The sequence below is a fragment of the Alexandromys fortis genome, unplaced genomic scaffold (genome assembly GCF_014885135.2).
Source record: "Alexandromys fortis isolate MF-2015 unplaced genomic scaffold, M_Fortis_MF-2015_v1.1 scaffold_191, whole genome shotgun sequence".
Classification (NCBI taxonomy): domain Eukaryota; kingdom Metazoa; phylum Chordata; class Mammalia; order Rodentia; family Cricetidae; genus Alexandromys; species Alexandromys fortis.
The window spans coordinates 1,010,442-1,029,858 of NW_026068064.1; positions in this window are offsets into that span (position 1 = coordinate 1,010,442).

Consider the following 19,417-nt stretch of genomic DNA (forward strand, 5'->3'; position numbering starts at 1 on the left):
GCTCTTACATATTGTTCTAACCCATTTCTAATATTCTGTGTAGCCCATGAGCTGGCTTACCAGAGAGGATCTTAACCTGCGTCTGTCTGGAGTGGGAGCATCATGGCGACTCACTCTCAGCTTCTTTTTCCCAGCATTCTCCTCTGTCTACTCCGCCTACCTAATTTTCTATCCAATAAAATGGGCCAAGGCAGTTTCTTTATTAATAAGAAATCACTCCCACATCAGAAACTCACTGATTTCAGAACTTCGGGCTCTTGATATTTCCGTATAAGGATTTACAAATTTGGTGGAGACAGTTTCAAACTGTGTAAAGGATGCCTGGACAACATCTTCTGTACTGTGAATAGCTTGCTACTAGGCTCACTACTAAGAGAAGTTGGAGTTTTTTTGAAAAAAACAGCCATGTCTATCACATTATTATCTTGTGAGAGATAGTCAGCTTACAGGAATGTGTTTTTGAAAGCTCTATGTTCAGCTTAACCTTAGTCATTCAGTAAACATCTCCCCCACCTTCTTCACAATGGAAACAGGAAAGTTCATAATTCTACCTTGTCAACAGTGGGCTATTTTGCATGAATTTTTGAGTAAACTAGTACAATGGAGGTTCAGTTCTATGTCATTTATGCACTTTTCAAAAAAGAGATCCAACTGAATATTTTCCAGTTTAAAAATGTATGTATTGCTCATAAAAATGTCAAGAAAAGAAATCAAGTTGATTTAAGAATTTTATGACATTTGGTCTCACTAGGAAGAAAACATGTCATGAAATTATAGAAAAGCACAGAAACTAATCACATTCTTAGAAAATTCTACTTTTGATATGGCAAGTTATTTGCTTATATTGTTTGCTTTACTTTTTCAATCATTCCTTATTAAAAGTAAAGACTCAGAAAATGTTTGTAAAATTCTCGTTTTCCCAGTACTGACATGCTTGTCAATATGACATCTCTAAAAGGACAAGATATTAGATTTTTTTCCATTATTGAGGATTGAACAAACTCATCAGTTATTTCATTACCTAATGTTTTCCGTATGAATTTACCTCCAACTTTGTAGTGTGTGTTTATTTTTTCTAGAGCACAAAAATAACTATTACTTTTGGTTTAATTTGGATTGACAACAGGACACAGAAGCAGGCACAACCCAGGGGATTATACTACTAAAAATTGCTACTATCATTTTCAATAAGTTATAGCACTATCTAGGTATTTCCTGAGTTGTTAGTGAATATTTTGTGAATGTTATTTATTCTTTTATGTTCAGTTTTCTGAAAATTATTGTGACTCTGGATGGTCATGTGATGGGAACCTAGATGATATCTAGAAAGATTACAGAAAGTTCATGTTTCTATACATAATTAAATCTCTAGATGGAATTATGGACAGCAATTGTCAAAAAGGGAAGGAATTTCAGGCTATATTCTTCTTCACTGATGCTTGTGTTATCAAGTTGATGATCATGAGCATAAAGAAACACCATATGTCATGCAAACTGGCGCTTATGAAAGAGTAACTAATGATGTTGCAAAGGGAATCAAAACACAAAAGTCTTGATATTTCTCAGGTATTATAGATAATTTCTTTTAATATATCTCATAAATACATTCAAGTAACACTATAAGGATTGATTAGATTATATTTATAAATATGTATATATAGACACACATATATGCATCACTTGCAACACAAATTAGTAAAAAAGGAAGCTGTTANAAGGAAAAAAAAAGTTTCCGCCTCCTCCCAGCCTCCCATTTCCCTCTCCCTCCTCCCACCTTCCTCCCCCTCCCCTCACTCCTTTCCCCCTCCCTCTCCAGTCCAAAGAGCAGTCAGGGTTCTCTGCCCTGTGGAAAGTCCAAGGTCCTCCCCTCTCTGTCCATGTCTAGGAAGGTGTTAATTTTAAAGACAGTAGCAAGTGGTATATTGGTGGATTTGGATGGAGCAAAGAGAAGGGAGAATGTTGCAATGCCAAAATATTTCTATAAAAGAAATTCATAAAATAATGAATGGCATCAAAACAAATCAATAATTTCAAGATATTAAAAATAATTAGGTCTATTATAATTAATTAATAAATATTATTTTTCTAGCTAAATTTGGGATCTTTTGTTCCCATATAATAAACTTTTAACTTTCTACATCTTGTATAAATGAAATCAATTGAACCACATACTTGGCATGTTATTAAAAATGAATCATATTTAAGGCAAAGTAAAATGGGCAGTAAATGTCAGAACTTAATTTAACTTGCATCCAAGTGCCAAGTAACAGATTCTAGAACATTAAGCCAATCGTAAGGACTCCGCAGTATCATTAGCTACAAATAAGTGCTCAGCACTGCCTGAAAATAGGAGCTAGAAAGGAACCTCAATGGGTCCTGAGAGATTACTCGTTGAACACCAATTCTAGGAGTTCAATTTTGTAACCATCTTAATGCTAATACACAGGCACACTGAGACTTCAGTTTGGAGCATCAAGAGATTACAGCCTGTGGTCATTAATCACGAGTCCCTTTTGTTCTGGTGAGACAGGAAAATCAGTACACAGTGTCATTATAGATCTCAGTTCCTATGGATTTCCCATAGCCATTGCCTAGAAGACAGAAAGATGATGTTGTTTAAGGAGGAAAAGTTAGGACTACTGTTACCTATATTCAAATTAATGAATATACTACCTAGAAAAGTCATTTGCCAGTGGCCCCCATTCTTTGCACATGAGCCCCAACTCAACCATACCCAGGCATCCATTCAAAACAATATGCAGAAGGGGACCATGCACAGTAAATTTGTATAACAATACCACACTTATTTAGTCAAGTACAGAATGATAATTTATCTTAATTATACAATGATAAAAATAGAAAACCTTTTACTTTTGGTTCCTGCTATATTTATCATATCATATAATCTTCTCTATCTTTTCTTGTCTCCTTTACAATAATCTCTGTTTATTTCACTTTAGTTTTATCATTAAGTCAGTGGGTGTGCTTGTGTTTGCATACTTACATGTGCATGCACTGGTGTGAGCATCAGTTTGTGTCTATGACGCAGTGTGAATATGGAGCTCAGAGGATACTTACTCTCTGTCTATGTTGTGACTATGGATTGAAGTCAGGTGGTCAAGCTTTACAGCAAGCACCTTTACACCTGAGGAAACTCACCAACTTCATTCTTTGACTTTACAATTCGATTATTTCCTTTTTGGCTTTTCTCTCCTGGAAAGAACACTTAATATACAGAAAATACCATTTCTTTAAAAAAGATTTAAATTTGTCTTCCTCAAGTCCAATATTGGATAATAATTTCCTTTTCTACCACAGATAATAAAGTAGCAGGGTGCTTAGGTGAAACACATGGTTGCATTTTCTGCTTTGACAAAATTGAGCTATAAGAAGATTTACCATGGAGAGCACAGGTGGAGAAGGTCTGCCACTCTCTTCCTTCAGATCTAACACCTACCTGCCCCGCCCTACACTGCTGTGGTTCCTCCAATCAACACTCAGAGCTCTTGTGACTTTTTCTCCTGCAACAATTGTTCTAAAGGAACTGCAATGGAAGAGGGGAAAGAACTGATTTTCACCATTGACATTTGCATAGCTTCCAAAGAACCTGGATATCCAAAGTGGAAGTTAAAATACAGATTCAAAATGGCACAAGGTCGGAGGTATTAAACTATGACAAGTACTTCCCTCTACCCAACAAACTCAATTAAGACTTTTCCTTTTTTATTGCCACATTTAGCTTCCATTCTGTCTCATGTTATTTTTATATTTTAAAGGGCAACAGTTTCTATGTAAGTCTTTTATACCACAAATATAAGACAAAGTCCCACTAGTTTTTCAGGCCACTGTAGAGCTACTAGATTTAAGTCATCACCCCAGCTTAGATGCTCTATTGTGTAGAAAAACAAAATAAATGCCAGGAATCAACCTTCAAGATTCATTTTAAGTAGCATATATGTGCTTTATATAAAATCTTGAAACCGTCAAAATATGTGACCTTATGTTACTTGGAAACATTGAAACAAACAAGAGAAGACAGTAAAGTTGTCCTGTGTTTAAATCTTCAGCTCCAAGCAGATATTATCAATACATAATTATTTTATTATTACTTTTTTATTTTGAGATTATAATATAGTCGTATAATTTCTGCCATTCATTTACTAACTCTAAACCCTCCCATATACCTCTTCATTCTCTTACAAATTGTGGCTTCTTTTATCATGTGCCACAATATGTATATACATATAGTTATTTGTATTTATATATGTGCATATATACACATATGTTCCTAAGTCAACCTGACTAGTCAGTACAGTGTTAATCACATGCATGTTTCCAGGGCTGACCACTTGGTATTGAATAATCAACTGATTGGTCTTATGTAAGGCAGAATGTTTCTCCCACCGTCTACATTGTTGAGACCTCCTGGACTTTTTCCATATTCACTTGAGTGTGCCTGCTGCTTTTGTCCTTGTTCAGATCGTGGGTAGTAAATGATGTTGGTGAAAATTTTTGACTACATTTTCTTTCATAGGTCAGCATTGACTTTCTTTTTTGTTTTTGTCAAAAGTTTTTAGTGTCATTTCATGCCTTACGAAGACAGAAAAGTAAATTTGAGCATGAAAGAATGACATAGGTAATTTCAACAAAGGTTAGCCCAGGCTAAGTAAATCCTGGAAATGTAGTGAAGCATAATAGGTAAAACAGGTTCAAGTTCTCCCATCCTGGATGTTTTCAAGGAGGTGTTGTGTTTAAACATCAAACTTTGAAAATTTTGAAGTGTAGAAATATGACAATATTTCAACTTCTTCAAAATTAAACTTTCATAGCTCTGTCCAAAAATGATCTTACTATTTGGAGTTAAAAATGACTCAACGAAGAATGTAAGTCATCTTCTTAAAGTGTATAATAATTTAAGATATTTTACAATTACTGCACTAAGGAAATGTGTGGAAAGTGGATGTTGTGTCCTTCACATTTATGAATCTATAAACATTCTTATAAATTTCTCCATTAACACTCATTCCGTGGGAGTGTTTGAAAAATTTTGCAAATATTATGCATAAGTTTGATAAACAGAACCAGGAGATGAACCAAAAGAGGAATCAAATTCCCCTGGAAAGTATTAAATGAGAGTAAAGAACTTAATAAACGACATCTAATCTCTATTTGAAGACTGTCATTTCTTGAAAGCCTAACCATAAACCAAATTAACTGAAACCGATGCTGTAAATGAGAAGTTGTGCGTATGTGCTTCTGACTAATAATATTTCAACTCTGACAGATAGCGCCCACCTGAGCAAACTCCTTTCCAGTCCTGCATTCTCTGTAAGTTCATTTTGTAAGTAGGGTAAAAATTCATACAAGAAGGTCTGAGAAGGTTTGCTGAAGTAAACACTGCATCTTTAAGAAGTCTGCAATCTTCTAATCTCCTGTTGCAGATGGGTAAATATAGATCTAATTATATCTTTCAATTACTGCCATTTAAAAATGTTTGTGAGTAGAGTGTGAGAAATCCAACCAACTTTGCAAATTACCTTTGTTATCTTATTAAATCCCACATTTGGAGCTGAAGGCTCAATGGACTCTTACAGAAACTGTAAATTTTAGTCACCAGGAAAGATCTTGAGTATTTTCTTGACTAGCTACTGAACTTTATAGTGATTGTATTCATAAATAACAATTTATCACCCACACTGGTTTTCTCTTTTATGTATTACTTCTTGGTTTCATTTCAGAACAATTTGAAAAAAATTTATACCAAAATTATTGTTACATCTGTCTTTCTGTCTTTTTCCATTTGTGCTTCCTCTCACATGAGTTCCTATTCTACTATTATGCTGTACGTGAGCACACACCAATAATTTTGAAGAACAATAAGAATTTTCATTTATTATTTGGAGTGTTCCAAAATATTTTAATATGTTATAATTTTTGTAATTTATGTGTATATATTTTACTTAAAATATAATTGTATCATTTTCCCTTTCCCTTTTTAACTTCTTTCAAGTTTCCTTTTTCAGCTACTTCTATTCCCCCAGGGTGAAGTTAATAGACTATTCTTCTTTGATTATTATTTTTACATACTTATCTTTATAAGTATGCATAAATTTTTAAATTACTTTAAATTAAAATAACTTTAAGACTGCATTGTTGGTGTTTATGTATATATGACTTTAGCCTGTTGTAGATCAAAGCATCCGTGACTGCGTTGGTTTTTAAAATTCTCCTTTAGTAATTTGAAGAGTACTTTCCCATACCAATGGCACTAAATACAGCTGTCTGTAGGCACTAGAAATTTTCTTCATGTTCAGTGTATTATTTAGGGATTGTCTTCAACTAGAGGGCCTTGTCATTAATTTGTGGTAAATAACATATAGTCTTGGCATGGCAACAACCTGAGTTGTTTGGAGGTTCCCATTGGGATCCTTTTGGCCAACAAATCAATTATACTTAACCAATTCTTTCTAATGGAAGATTTGTTTGGTGACAAAGATGTTTAGTTGAGGTTCTATTTTTCCCATTACTTCGTAATTTCATTTACACTAGGCAGTAAATGAATATTTTATAGTATGTTCCTATCATCTTAGGTCATCATTCTAATCCTCAAAAGCCCTTAACAGAATGTACTCCCATGTATATTTTCTGCTTATTGTCATGGATAATATGCTATATCTATTTATTTTATATATGGGAAATATGGTGATATAAATGTTTAAATCCATTTGCATATGTATCAACAAGAGCTTGATGATGGTGGTCTCTTACCAGACACTTTCCACCTTATTATTGCAACAGAGTCTCGAATGTACAGGCTGGCCGACAACCCTAGTTAGAAATTTGCCTGAATGCTCTTTCACAGTGCTGAAGTTACCGATGTGAGCCACAAAGCCCAAATTTTTGTATGGATATACAGGATTCAAAGTTATCCTCTCTTCCTTGTGTATCAAGCATTTACCCACTTAGTCATCTCTCCTCAACACCATTTTCCCTTTTAATCAGTTATACCAATTTAATTCCATGAAGTATTTATTATGTCACTAGAGTACTTTCTTTTATTCTGTGCAATTAAGGACTCATTGTCAATTCAATGATGTTGTATATCTGTCCATCAGGAAATTACATACATAAGCAAAAGTTTGGATAAAATTTCAGGAGGTTTATAGATACATTAAAATCTAATTAAGGACATTAAATTAAGAACAGAAAATTAATTCAACAAGACATTTGACAAGTAACTAAAATAATTCACAATGACTTTCTAAATATACTCTTTAACCTCCAACTCAATCCCAATATAATATATATCTAACATATTAATGATCTGTTTGGGGTGCTTTATAATCCATTTTTTATACTATTTCTATAAATACTATTTTTCTTTTAATTATTTTGAGAATTTTATTACACTGCATTTACATCATTTACACTGCATGTACATTTTTTTTACAATGCTCTAAACTTTCCATATCCTAGTGTTCCACCTACTCCCTTTCATACTCATGGTTTATTCTACAATTATTGTCACTACTATGCACATACACATGTCACACACAACAAAAAAAATACAAATACCCATGCACACAGACACACATGCAGCTAATTAGAATTACTGGTGTTTATGATTGCTTGGGTCTGGATATTTGGTTTTACATTCATATGAGATTATTTATTCTTGTGTAAATCTCTCAAAAGATACTCAATGCCTGTGGCTCCTTAAGTAAGGAGTGAGACGTCTGCCCTCATTGGTACATTGAGTTATGTGGTCATTAAGGTCATAACTAGGCATCGGGATTCATAAGATTTATACTTGTAAAATACCTGCTATGTTGGTTCTCAGGCTCTTAAAATCTATAGCCACTTCTTCTGTGATGTTCCTTGAGCATTAGTTGTAGGAATACTTGCATACATATACAGAAAAAGTTTTAAGTCTAATTAGACAGCTGTCAGTTACCCACAAGGCATGATTTCTGCAGTCAGAGGCCTGGGGATATCTCAGTTCTCCTGCCATTATTATGGTTCACAGTCTTAATTGCTGTTCAAGATTGTTGAATATTTTTCTCTCTTGACAGCTTGCATAGCACATTATGATATGAGAGCTATCAACTTGTGTAAGTTCAGATTATACCTATGGGCAAATGTGACGCTATGCACGAGAAATCCAGAAAATGATACCAAAACCTTTCAGAAATGATTATTACTTTCATCAAAATGGCAGCAAACAGAATCAACTTAGAAAAATAATAGTATATTTTCTACATACCAATAGCAATTATGTTGAGGAAGAAATATATCTATTCACAATAGGCTAGAAAATATCCATGCATAAATATATCTAAAGACATAAAAACATCTTTAACAATGAAAACAATAAAATCCTTGATTCAAAAAGTCACTAGAAGATAAAAGTATTTCCAGTGCTCAAGGTTTGATAAAATTAAGCTTGGGGTAATTCCTATCCTACCGAAAATAATATACACATTTGAACATTTGATTCAATCTCAGTCAAAATCCATAGAACAGTATTCATTGATATAAAAAAGTATATAATGATCATGAAGTAAATAGAACTATCTTGTATATAAATTATGAATAAACATTTTTAGTTTCTGAATTATAACTTTAAATAATAAGAGTTAATGAGATTATCTTTTTAAGTCAATAATATCAATCCTTTTTAAAATTATTTTACATTCTTTATAATTTAGAGTTTAAACACATTAAAACATGCTCATATACTTCTAATATATCTCAGATAATAAACAAATTATTCACTTTGCTTCTTGAATCTACTGTGAATATTGATCTATCATTAAAGCATTCATTTACCAAACTTAGCTTTTGTCTCTTTTTTATTATATTAGTTGCTTTATTGATGTGGGAGTGTCATATATCCATTGCTTTCATTGGTTAGTTAATAAAGAAACTGCTTGGCCTCATAGATTAGAACATAATTGGGTTGAGTAAACAGAACAGAATGCTGGGAGGAAGAGGAAGTGAGCCAGATGCCGTGTCGCTCCTCTCCATGGGCAGTTGTGATGGAGCTCCAGCCCAAGATAGATCTAGGTTAGAATCTTTCTGGTAAGCCTTGTGGTGCTACACACATTAATAGAAATGAGTAATCAAGATGTAAGAATTAGCCAGTAAGAGGCCAGAGCTAATGGGCCAAGCAGTGTTTAAAAGAATACGGTTTCTGTGTAATTATTTTGGGGCATAAGCTAGCCAGGTGGCCCGGGGCCGGGGCGGCAGGAACACAGCCCGCAACTCCCTTCAACATTTTATCCAACTTCCAACTTTTTTTTTTTGTTTTCACTGTTCAGATTAAAAGTTCTATGTTACATTTAAATAGAGTTTGTTAAAACATTTTCATGTGAATATACATGTATATCTTTTCCAAGATTTGTTTTTGTCTTAAATATAGGGGGAATCCTTAATATGATTTTAAATGTTCCCTCTTACCATTCTCTGTTCTTCATCCCCATACAAATAACAAAGTACAAAATAAAAGCAACTATATTTGAAATCTAACTCATCACCATTGCTTTATGACAGTCCCTAAATGTGACTCAAAGGATTTCCTTCTATACTGAAGCTGTGACTATGACCACAGGGTATGAATTTCAGGATACCAATACCACTGGAGCCCATTATAAATAAATACGTCACAATAATTAAAGTATTTAATAAATTTAAGTTTTACTGAAGTCCATCATCTATCTACAGGTTGTCATGTATAATAAAATGTATAATGTGCAGACTGTTTCATAAAACTTTTTAGTGTTTTGCAATGAGAAAAAATAGTTTTAAGTTTTTCCTTCAAAACATTTTGAAGTTATCAAGTAAATAATGCTGTATAATGTATTCCTACCCTTACTTATGATTGGTTTTTGCCTCTAATCTCTCAAATTTGAAGGAAATTTATTTTTCTTAACAAACATAAGGTATCCACCAAGGCGTACTTGTACTGCTAAATGTGTTTGATTATTTTCACATGATACAATGGTTTTCAGTTGTGGCAGAATAATTTATTTAGATAATTTATTTAGATATTAATTTAAATTCTGTTTGTTAACTCCCCAGACACATAATCATTCACAATGAAAGACACATTAAAAAAGAGATGAAACTGTCTCAAGTAACTTCTAATGTTTATGAAGGATCAAAAGCTAGATACTCTGAGGAAAGACAGTGAGTTTAACAGTGCTGTGTTCTTCTCACAGAGAATGCAAATAGAACATCCGCAATACATCTGAATAACAAGACAGCTTCAATGCTGGTCAAAAAAAAAAAGCCAACTAAATAAAGGGAGTATAACATTCTTATGAAGGTGAAGGAGAATCCACAACATGAAACACATGACAGAATTCATCAAGGGCCTCAAATGTAGCCTTTGGGGTTCTCAGCAAAGGTTGTGTCTGCCTCAACATTGTTTATTGTGTTTGCATTTTATGTCTCAGCTTTGATATTTACATAGCACTGAGATGGAAAGAAAACTCCCACATTGACTTAGATTAAATTTCTCCCCAAATATGCTGGAATACAGGCTTTATATTGGTTTTATAGTTGCTTTTTCTTATGTGCTATAATTTTTTTTGCCATGACCTTTAATAATTCTGAATTTCCTTTCAATCAAAGTATTTTATCTCTTACACAATGGAGATTTTTCTAAAAGTACAGAGATTATAATTACAAAAATAGAGGTAAATGTTTCTATTTGGAAGCAAATAGCATGATTTTTATCAACTTAATACAAATAATATTCTAAAATATGTTCTTTTAAGCATGTTTTAATTTACCTTTTGCACAGTTTTATTTCAGATATAACTACAAAGTCTTGAAAATTTTATAAATTCATCATGAACTATATTCCTATTCCCACTGGTCCAGACTTTCAGTGTGTAAAATTACCCTACTTACCTGCTGATAATTAATTAGTGAAACTATGAAAAGAAATGTACACTGCTGCCCTTACTCATAAACCTACTTTTTTTGGTGCTCTGACTTTACCCTCAAGCCCTTCCTTCTACAGTGGTAGAACAAGTGATGAATTACTCACAGGTTCTTCTGAGCTATAACTGGGGGCAGCACTACTCCGAGTGTAGTCTATCGAGATTGGTTTAATCATCTATTTTCCTCTGAACACACTCTGCACTTTGCATGCCGAGGAAGCCAAATATATCTTAAAAGTTCTGCATTATCCGTAAAGCACCAGAAGGACTATGAATCAATGCCAGTTTGATTTTGACTCCTAATAGATAGCCTGAGACTTGTATTTACTATTTCAATCTGACCGTGTTAAGATGGATCATTTTCTACTGGAAAGTTTCAGGAAACCATTGAAATTTTCTGTCATTCATTGGGCTGCTCCTAACATCTTGTTTGCTATTTAACTATATTTATAACTCATTTTAATATTATCACTCCACTTCCTCAGACTGTGGCCCCAATGAAAATCTGTCCCTCCTCACAGTTCTGAAAGTCGACCTTTTGGTTCAAGAACTGAGATAGAGAAAAAAATTAAAACATTTGACAATTTGATGTTGAAAAAAATCTAAAAATGCATTCCAATTTCTTATGACATGCTTATCTAGAGTTTGAATAACTATTTTGAAAGACGAATCTGAAAAAACATATTAACCCCTCTACTTCAGTTGCTACAGTCTGCTAACTAGTAATAATTTTTTTCAAAACTGTGTATAATGGTTACATATGTGTATGGATTTTATGTAATTTCATGACACAAGAAGAAATCAGAACTTTGCAAATCATACAAATTTGAAAATTATAATCCATGAGTTAGAATCCTGCTTCTATTCTTCTGGTTGTTCTGTGAAAAAGACTGCCTTCTCTAAGCAGCAGATTTTGACAAATGGGATTGGCACATGAACAAAATTGTGAAAAGCTCTTAATTTTGTTTTGCTCTTGTTTTTGTTTGCTCGCTTGTTATTGAAAGACACTTAGTAACCGAGTTAGTTCATACTATTCATTTGTGTGGGGCAGTATGGCATTTACAGGAATGTGAAGAATGAGTCAGACAGTGCTGGTTTTTATCCTACTAGCAAGACCTTGCCCAGGATGACACAGGCAAGAAGGCAAACCATGAATACTGATCCTTGTGTAACTCTGTTCTTCCTTTACTCTGCTCCACAGTCTCAAGCCATCTCTCCTCCCTTCTCATGCCCTGAAGGTATACTTATCCCTCTTCACCCTCCACAAAATAAAGGAATATGTAGGATTGCTCTATTCACTCCTCATACTTTTTAGTTCTGGTGATAATAGCTAATTTCTGTCCAGCATCCTTCCAACCTTCTAATTATATACATACATTGTACTATCTAAAAATTTTCATTTGTTTGTGTGTATGTCTAGGTGTGTGTAACATATGTATGAATACTAGAAGATGGTGGATGCTTTGGAACTGGACGTATAAGCATGTGTGATCCACATGTTATGGCAGCCAGGATTCCACCAAGAATCTTCTTGAGGAACAACAACACTCTTAGCCTCCAAACCATTTTCTTAGTCCCTGAAGTCAAATGATTTTAAGAGAGAGGTTTAGGCTTACCGTCAATCAAACTAACCCATTTTCAGATCCAGATAAAATTTCAACAGAAAGAATGTAGAATATTTACTGTTCAGCAACCTTGAAAACATCTGTCTGTGCTTTTGTTTATTTCTTACTGGTCAAAGCAATTAATTCTCACTTTCAGAGAGCAGAGACAGAAATTGCAGATCGGGAGTTCTGTACCTTTAAAATACAAAACATGTGGCATATCGGGACCTTCTCTTTAGGTCATAGTGAGACTAGGGAGTTTTCTCTCTTTCTCTGACACCCCATGTCACCTCCCACAGGTGTACAACTGTCACCTTCAGGCACTCACCACCACAGTGTGCTGCTTTCGTCCTTGTCAGTCGTGAGCCAATTGATTATGAAACGAAACCTATAAGAACATGATCAAAAAATAAGCAATCCTCCTCTTAAGTTATTTGTTCCAGATAATTTGCCGTAAGGACAGAAAGACGCTTAATAGCACAGCTGCTTAGTCCCCTAAGACCAGGAATGAATCAGCACACTCATTCACTTTATGTGTGCATTTGGTTCAATCTTCCTTGTCATTAGAAAGAGACTCGGTGGGTTTTTTTTTTTGTTTGTTTGTTTTTGTTTCTTTTTTTTTGACGCACTACTTTATAAAGAGTGATAGAATACAATAATAAATTTTCTATGATGACTTTTCCAGGAAATGAAGGGAGTATATTGGAAATCTTAAGTCTACGTTTAGGAAAACTTAATGCCGGGACATTTTATTCTGAATGGAAACTTTAGTTTCTAAAACAGTTTACATAGAAAGTAGATAGTGTTTTTTGATATTCTAGGATAGGTCATGGATATAGAAAGCAAAAAATCTTACTGCTAGCCAGCTTCACTCCAGAAATTTTTCACAGTATATATTTATAAAGTGACAAATGTCAGGAAATAAATTTCAAAATTGTAGCTTGAGAACATGAGGGAAAATTCAGCAAGTGGCACCATTTCATAAAACTAAGATTGCCTTCCATATATGCCAGCTGAAAAGGGAACTTTTATTCCAGACATGGGGTTGGGACATTTATTTGTCTCAGGCTCACTTACTCTATCAATCCCTAATAAGTATGTGCCCATATCAGATAAAAATGATCAAATATGTTTATAGCATCTATATTCTAAATCATCATTTTATCTAGAGGCATAAGAGATCCATTATTTTTAAAATTAAAAAAAGTTTCAATAATGTTTGAGTATCAATTATTTCCTTTTAGCAAGCTAAATTTACTCAAAATTTTTAGAAAAAGAGATAGTACAAAATTAATAATAAATATTACTTTGTCCCATTAAGGTAAAATTTTTCCTCTTTACTCAAATATTTGGTTCTTAATTCTTTTGTTAAATTATAAAACAGATTATTTAACTATATAAACAAGCCACAATCACATTCTAGAGCCCTTATTCCTATATGTATTTAGGAATCATGATTAGTATTAATATATTAATTAATAATATAAGAAATTGCAATCTTTATAGAGCTGTAAGGATGAGAGAATGAACACGCTGAGATCAGAAGAGACTAGAACAAATACCATCTCATTGTTTCAGAGTCATATGACTAGGTGGCTAAAATTAGATCTCAAATTGAGCCTTAGCCAGGGGGCCACCGGCAAGAACAAAGCCCTTTTCCTCATCTGCATTTTATCCCATTGGACCACCAGAATCAGATGTCAGAGGAGCGCAGCATATTTTCTAGACATCTGGCATATTAAAACTACACGAAAGACAAAACTTAACTCTCTTGCAGTTCATTTAACACCTTCTCATTGATGCTTGCCGTGTGTCATATTATAATCCTCTTTCAGCTAAGAATTTAAATGAGCCCTGTGCCTAAACTACTTTCTGAGTAGTCTCTTGTATTCTGTTTGGTAAGATGTTGACCTGACTGACCTCACATGGGGTGGTAGGAAGTGACCAACTGACATAATTTCTGTCATTGAAAAGAGTTAGCAAAATCAAACACCTCTGACTGTTGGGAAGAGAAGATAAGAGAGGCGATACTTCTCTATTTCATCAGGTCATCAAGGCCGCATTATCTTGAGCGAGCTAGTTAGTAAACCTGGAAATGTGTACATATTTGGCACACTTTAGTGATAAAAATCTAGTCAGAGGAGACTAATGCTTCAGAAAAGATGTTTCCAGAGTAGCACTGTTTTAGTCATTGTATTATTGCTTGGAAGGGATGCAATAACCATGGCAACTCATAAAAGACATCAAGAAATTTGGAATTCATAGTTTCAGAGAGTTAGTCAAACATCATCATGGCTGGGTGCATAATGCTGGAGAAGTTTTCCAAAGCTATACTCTGGTCCCCAGGCAGGGAGAGAGAGAAGCATTGGGGTTTCTGTGGGCTACTGAAAACTTAAAGCCCATCCCAACAGCACCCTTTCTCCAATACCTACTCCAACTTGGCCAAACTTCCTAATCCTTTTGTTAGCAGAGGCTTTTCATTTCTTCCCAGCTGCTCAGACTCGAAATAATCACACAGAAAGTACTTTATTTGCAATACTGTTTGGCCAATAACTTAAGCGTATAACTAGTTAGCTCTTATATCCTAAACTAACTCATCTCTATTAATCTGTCCATCAGATGTACCTTGGTGTCTATGTGGGTAAATTATGAAAAAAATACTGAGCAAGGATGATACAGCACATAGTGTTCCATGTACTTTTCTAAAGATATAATTATCTTTCCCTTATCAAGCAAATAACACACTTCAAGCAGTCTGTAAGAAAGCATAAATAAAATAAATTATCATACAACTTGTAATACATATTTGAAAAATGGATAAATCCTATAAAATCTATAATAACAAAAATGTATTAAGAGAATAATTTCCTACCTCAATGCTAAAGAAATATAGAGACATATGTCTGATCTTTACAAAATCAACTAGCTTTCCATTTGTAAATGAGGTCCTTACAGGGTCTAAAATATCCAGCATCCTAGTCTGAGGCACTTTAAGAAAAAAAGTATTACATCAGTGCTTGAAATTAAAGATAAAGTAAACCATAATACTTGAGGAGACTATTTCCATTCAAGTCCACACTCCTATCTTAAATTCAAGCAGAAGAAAATGAGTGCAGTAAGGTACTTGCAGAAAAGGGAGATTATTGCTTCTTCTAAAGCTTGGGGTTAAAACAAAGCCAAAACAAAACAAACCTGTCTCAAGATTTTAAGAAGTCATGTGATTACATATTCAGAAATACATAGTAGACTGCTTTGTATATTGTACTCTTAAAGATGAACAGACTTTGATATAAAACTTTTCGTTTTTGAGAGTTTCATATAATATATTTTGATCATACTAGCCAAACTACCTCCAGTTCATCCTTTCTTACCTAACTTTATGTCTTCTTCCCTCCCTCCTTCTTTCTTTCTCTCTTTCTTCCTTCCTTCCTTCCTTCCTTCCTTCCTTCCTTCCTTCCTTCCTTCCTTCCTTCCTTCCTTTCTTTCTTTCTTTCTTTCTTTCTTTCTTTCTTTCTTNCTTCCTTCCTTCCTTCCTTCCTTCCTTTCTTTCTTTCTTTCTTTCTTTCTTTCTTTCTTTCTTTCTTTTCTTTTCTGAAACCTCAGAAGTCAAATTTGGTTTTCTCATATTTTGTTCAATGTTACCATTCATTGGAGCATGGTCAGCCTATTATGTTGACTTAAAGGAAACTGATTCTCCATTTCATACCTGCTATTAATTAACAACTGTTTTTTTCAGGCTGCGCTGGAACTATGTGTCCTGTACCCATTTTCTATGTTGGGAATTGGTTCGGATTTATCTATTTTACATACACCCTGTGCATCTTGCCATAAACTCTTGTATATTCATACTTACACCTTTCCTGGTTCTGGCTCTCAGTCTTTCTACCCATTCTTAGAAAATGACCCCTGAGCATTGGGAGCAAAGAATATGATGAGCACTTTGCAGTCCCTGATACTCAGCACCTTTATCAGCTGTGGGCCTCTGTGCTAATCACTATTATCTGAAAAAAAATAGCAAAAAAAGATTCACTTAACAAATAAGAAGACAGTGATGCCCATAACTTTGCCATAAACATAGATCATTGAACAGAACAGAATAGTAGATAACCTGTAGAATCCTTAAAATAATACGACATGAACAAAAATTTTCAGATAGTATAATATTATATTTTATTAATGTATTGTATGGATCAGTTTTCTTCTTTCCAAAATTACATTTAGATTTTATTTTAAACATGTCATGGATTTTTATTTTATTTCATTTTTCTGTACTGAAATGATCAAACAAAGCAACTTTTTTAAATGAACCTGTTCAAACCTGTATTGCTAGATATCAGAGGCACTTCTTGTTTTTCACTTGGAAGATGCAAATTATTTACATGGAGGTGACCTTAATATATGGAATTGTTGTTCATTCACTGCTTCAAAATGACCTCTAACTCCTAAGTGATTGATAAATTCCTTTATTTTATGTTCTAATAGAGAAAGACAAGAAATATACATGACGATAGATATCAAATTTCAAAAGTGTTATTGAATAACAGAATATTGTTTTACTAATTTGTATGGATTAAAACTACTTTATTAATATTTATAAAGCAAATCATTGACATATTAACATAAGCAACAGTGATGTGTATACAGGTGCATAAACAGATGGGTATATATATAGATATGTGCATAAATATTCTTCTGTGGTGAAGAAAATGAGTAATTGTTGAAGCTTCGTTGAATGTCGTAAAACAAAAGTCATTTCTTAGTATGTATGTTTTCTTTCTCGTTTAATATCTTTCATTTGCAAATACATCAATGCTAACAAATTTTGTTTTCTATTTGCAAGTTTTTGAAATGAATAAATTCATATTGACCATGGAAAAAAATATTATCAATTTTTCAAAAGGGTGAAATAAATAATTACAGCGATCAATAATGAATTAGTCTCATCAAGAATAATAATAAAATATGTTCATTCTAACTGAGACTAAGGTTTTAACAGAAAAAATACAAAACAACTGACATATCTCTTTGTTAACATGAAAAAAAATGTGTGTTATCAGAATGTTGATCACAATAGCATTTATTATTCAAAAATATTTTAATAAGTTGTCACTCTCAATTTTTAATTCTAAGAAACCAATAAAATCCACAACATTCTTAAAGGGATCATTTTATTCTATTTCTCTACTCAATTACAAGCACTGATTCGGGCAACATTAAGTAAAAAAAATAAAACAAACTTTTAATAAGTAAATGAACAAAACAAAATTTCAAAGTCATGAAAGAGAATGGTACCCCTGGGAAAAAGCTAATCCCTCATTCTTGTTTGCATAATTATTTTGCACATGAATATAAGATGTGTTGGTTAAAATGGCAGTTTCTCTCTAAACTACACTTTGCTTTATACTCATTAACTTTCCATACAAGTTGTAGTCAGCACTTCTTCCCAAGGACAACCTGAAGACACTTGTATTTATCATGATAGCTTGATAGCTTGATAGCTACCATGATGAATCTATTCTGTCCATCAGTAGTAGAAAATATTCTTCTTGCCTCATAGGTCAAAATTCAGAAATACAGTCTTGTTTTTTCTACCTTAAAACAAACTTACCTCTTTCAATAAAACATTAGGCTTCCAGACCAAAAAGATGTTATAAAATGGAATATCACTACATGAAATGTAACTAATAAATACACCATTATAAAATGATATGGTGTTTGCTGGTTTGAAAAGAATGGCTCCAATAGACTCATAGATTTGAATGCTTGGTCATTAGGGAGTGGTGATTCTGGACAGGGATTAGGAGGGCTGGACTTGTTGGGGGAAAGGAGTGGCCTCGTTAAAGGGAGTGTGTCACTGGAGGTGAGCTTTAGTGTTTCAAATGCTCAGACCAGAAAAGAAACGTCTCTATAGAGGGAAACATTATGGGGCTAGCCTTTATCTAACTGGATGCTAGAGAATTTCCCAGGAATCCACAAGAATGATGTCAGCTAAAAACCCTAACCATAGTGGAGAGGTTGTCTAAACGACCTTCCCCTCTAATCAGATTGGTGGCTACCCTGACTGTCGTCATAGAATCTTCACCCAGTAACTCATAGAAGCAGAGGCAGAGATCCACAGCCAAGCAAAAGTTATGGAAGTCCAGTCAAAGAGAGGGAGAATATATTATACGAGCAAGGTGGGGACTCAAGATCATGACGGGGATACCCACAGAGATAGTTGACTCTAAACTCACCGGAGCTCAGGGACTCTAGATCAATAGGTGGGAATCTTCTGCATGTGACCGAACCAAGCCCTCTGCAAATGGGCGGCAGTTTTGTAGCCTTCTCTGATTGTGGGATCTCTGGCACTGGGACCAAGATCTATCCCTAGCGAATGAGCTGACTTTTTCAAGCCCATTCCACCTCGTCAGATATCTTTCTCAGACTTGATGCAGGAGAAGAAGGGGGCTTAGTCCTATCTCAACTGAATATGCCAGGATTTGTTGACTCCCCATGGGAAGCCTTATCCTTTCTGGGGAGAGGATAGGAGAAGGTTGGGGAGAGATAGAGAGAGAGGGAGAAGAGGAGGGAAGGGGAACTTTGGTAGGTATGCAAAATTAATAAAATAAATAAATAAGTAGATAAATAAATGAAACCATTACTTCTAAACTTGATCTAATGGTACACAAAGGGATACACGGAATTTTCTGTTGAACTCGCTGAAATTGCACGCACATGTATATAGGCAGGTATTAATACTTTATATTTCTGAGGAAATTGCTAAAACTTCCAGGAGCGCTTCAAAGTGATAGGCTAGTAAAACTAAACAGAGAGAGAGAGAGAGAGAGAGAGAGAGAGAGAGAGAGAGAGAGAGAGAGAGAGAGA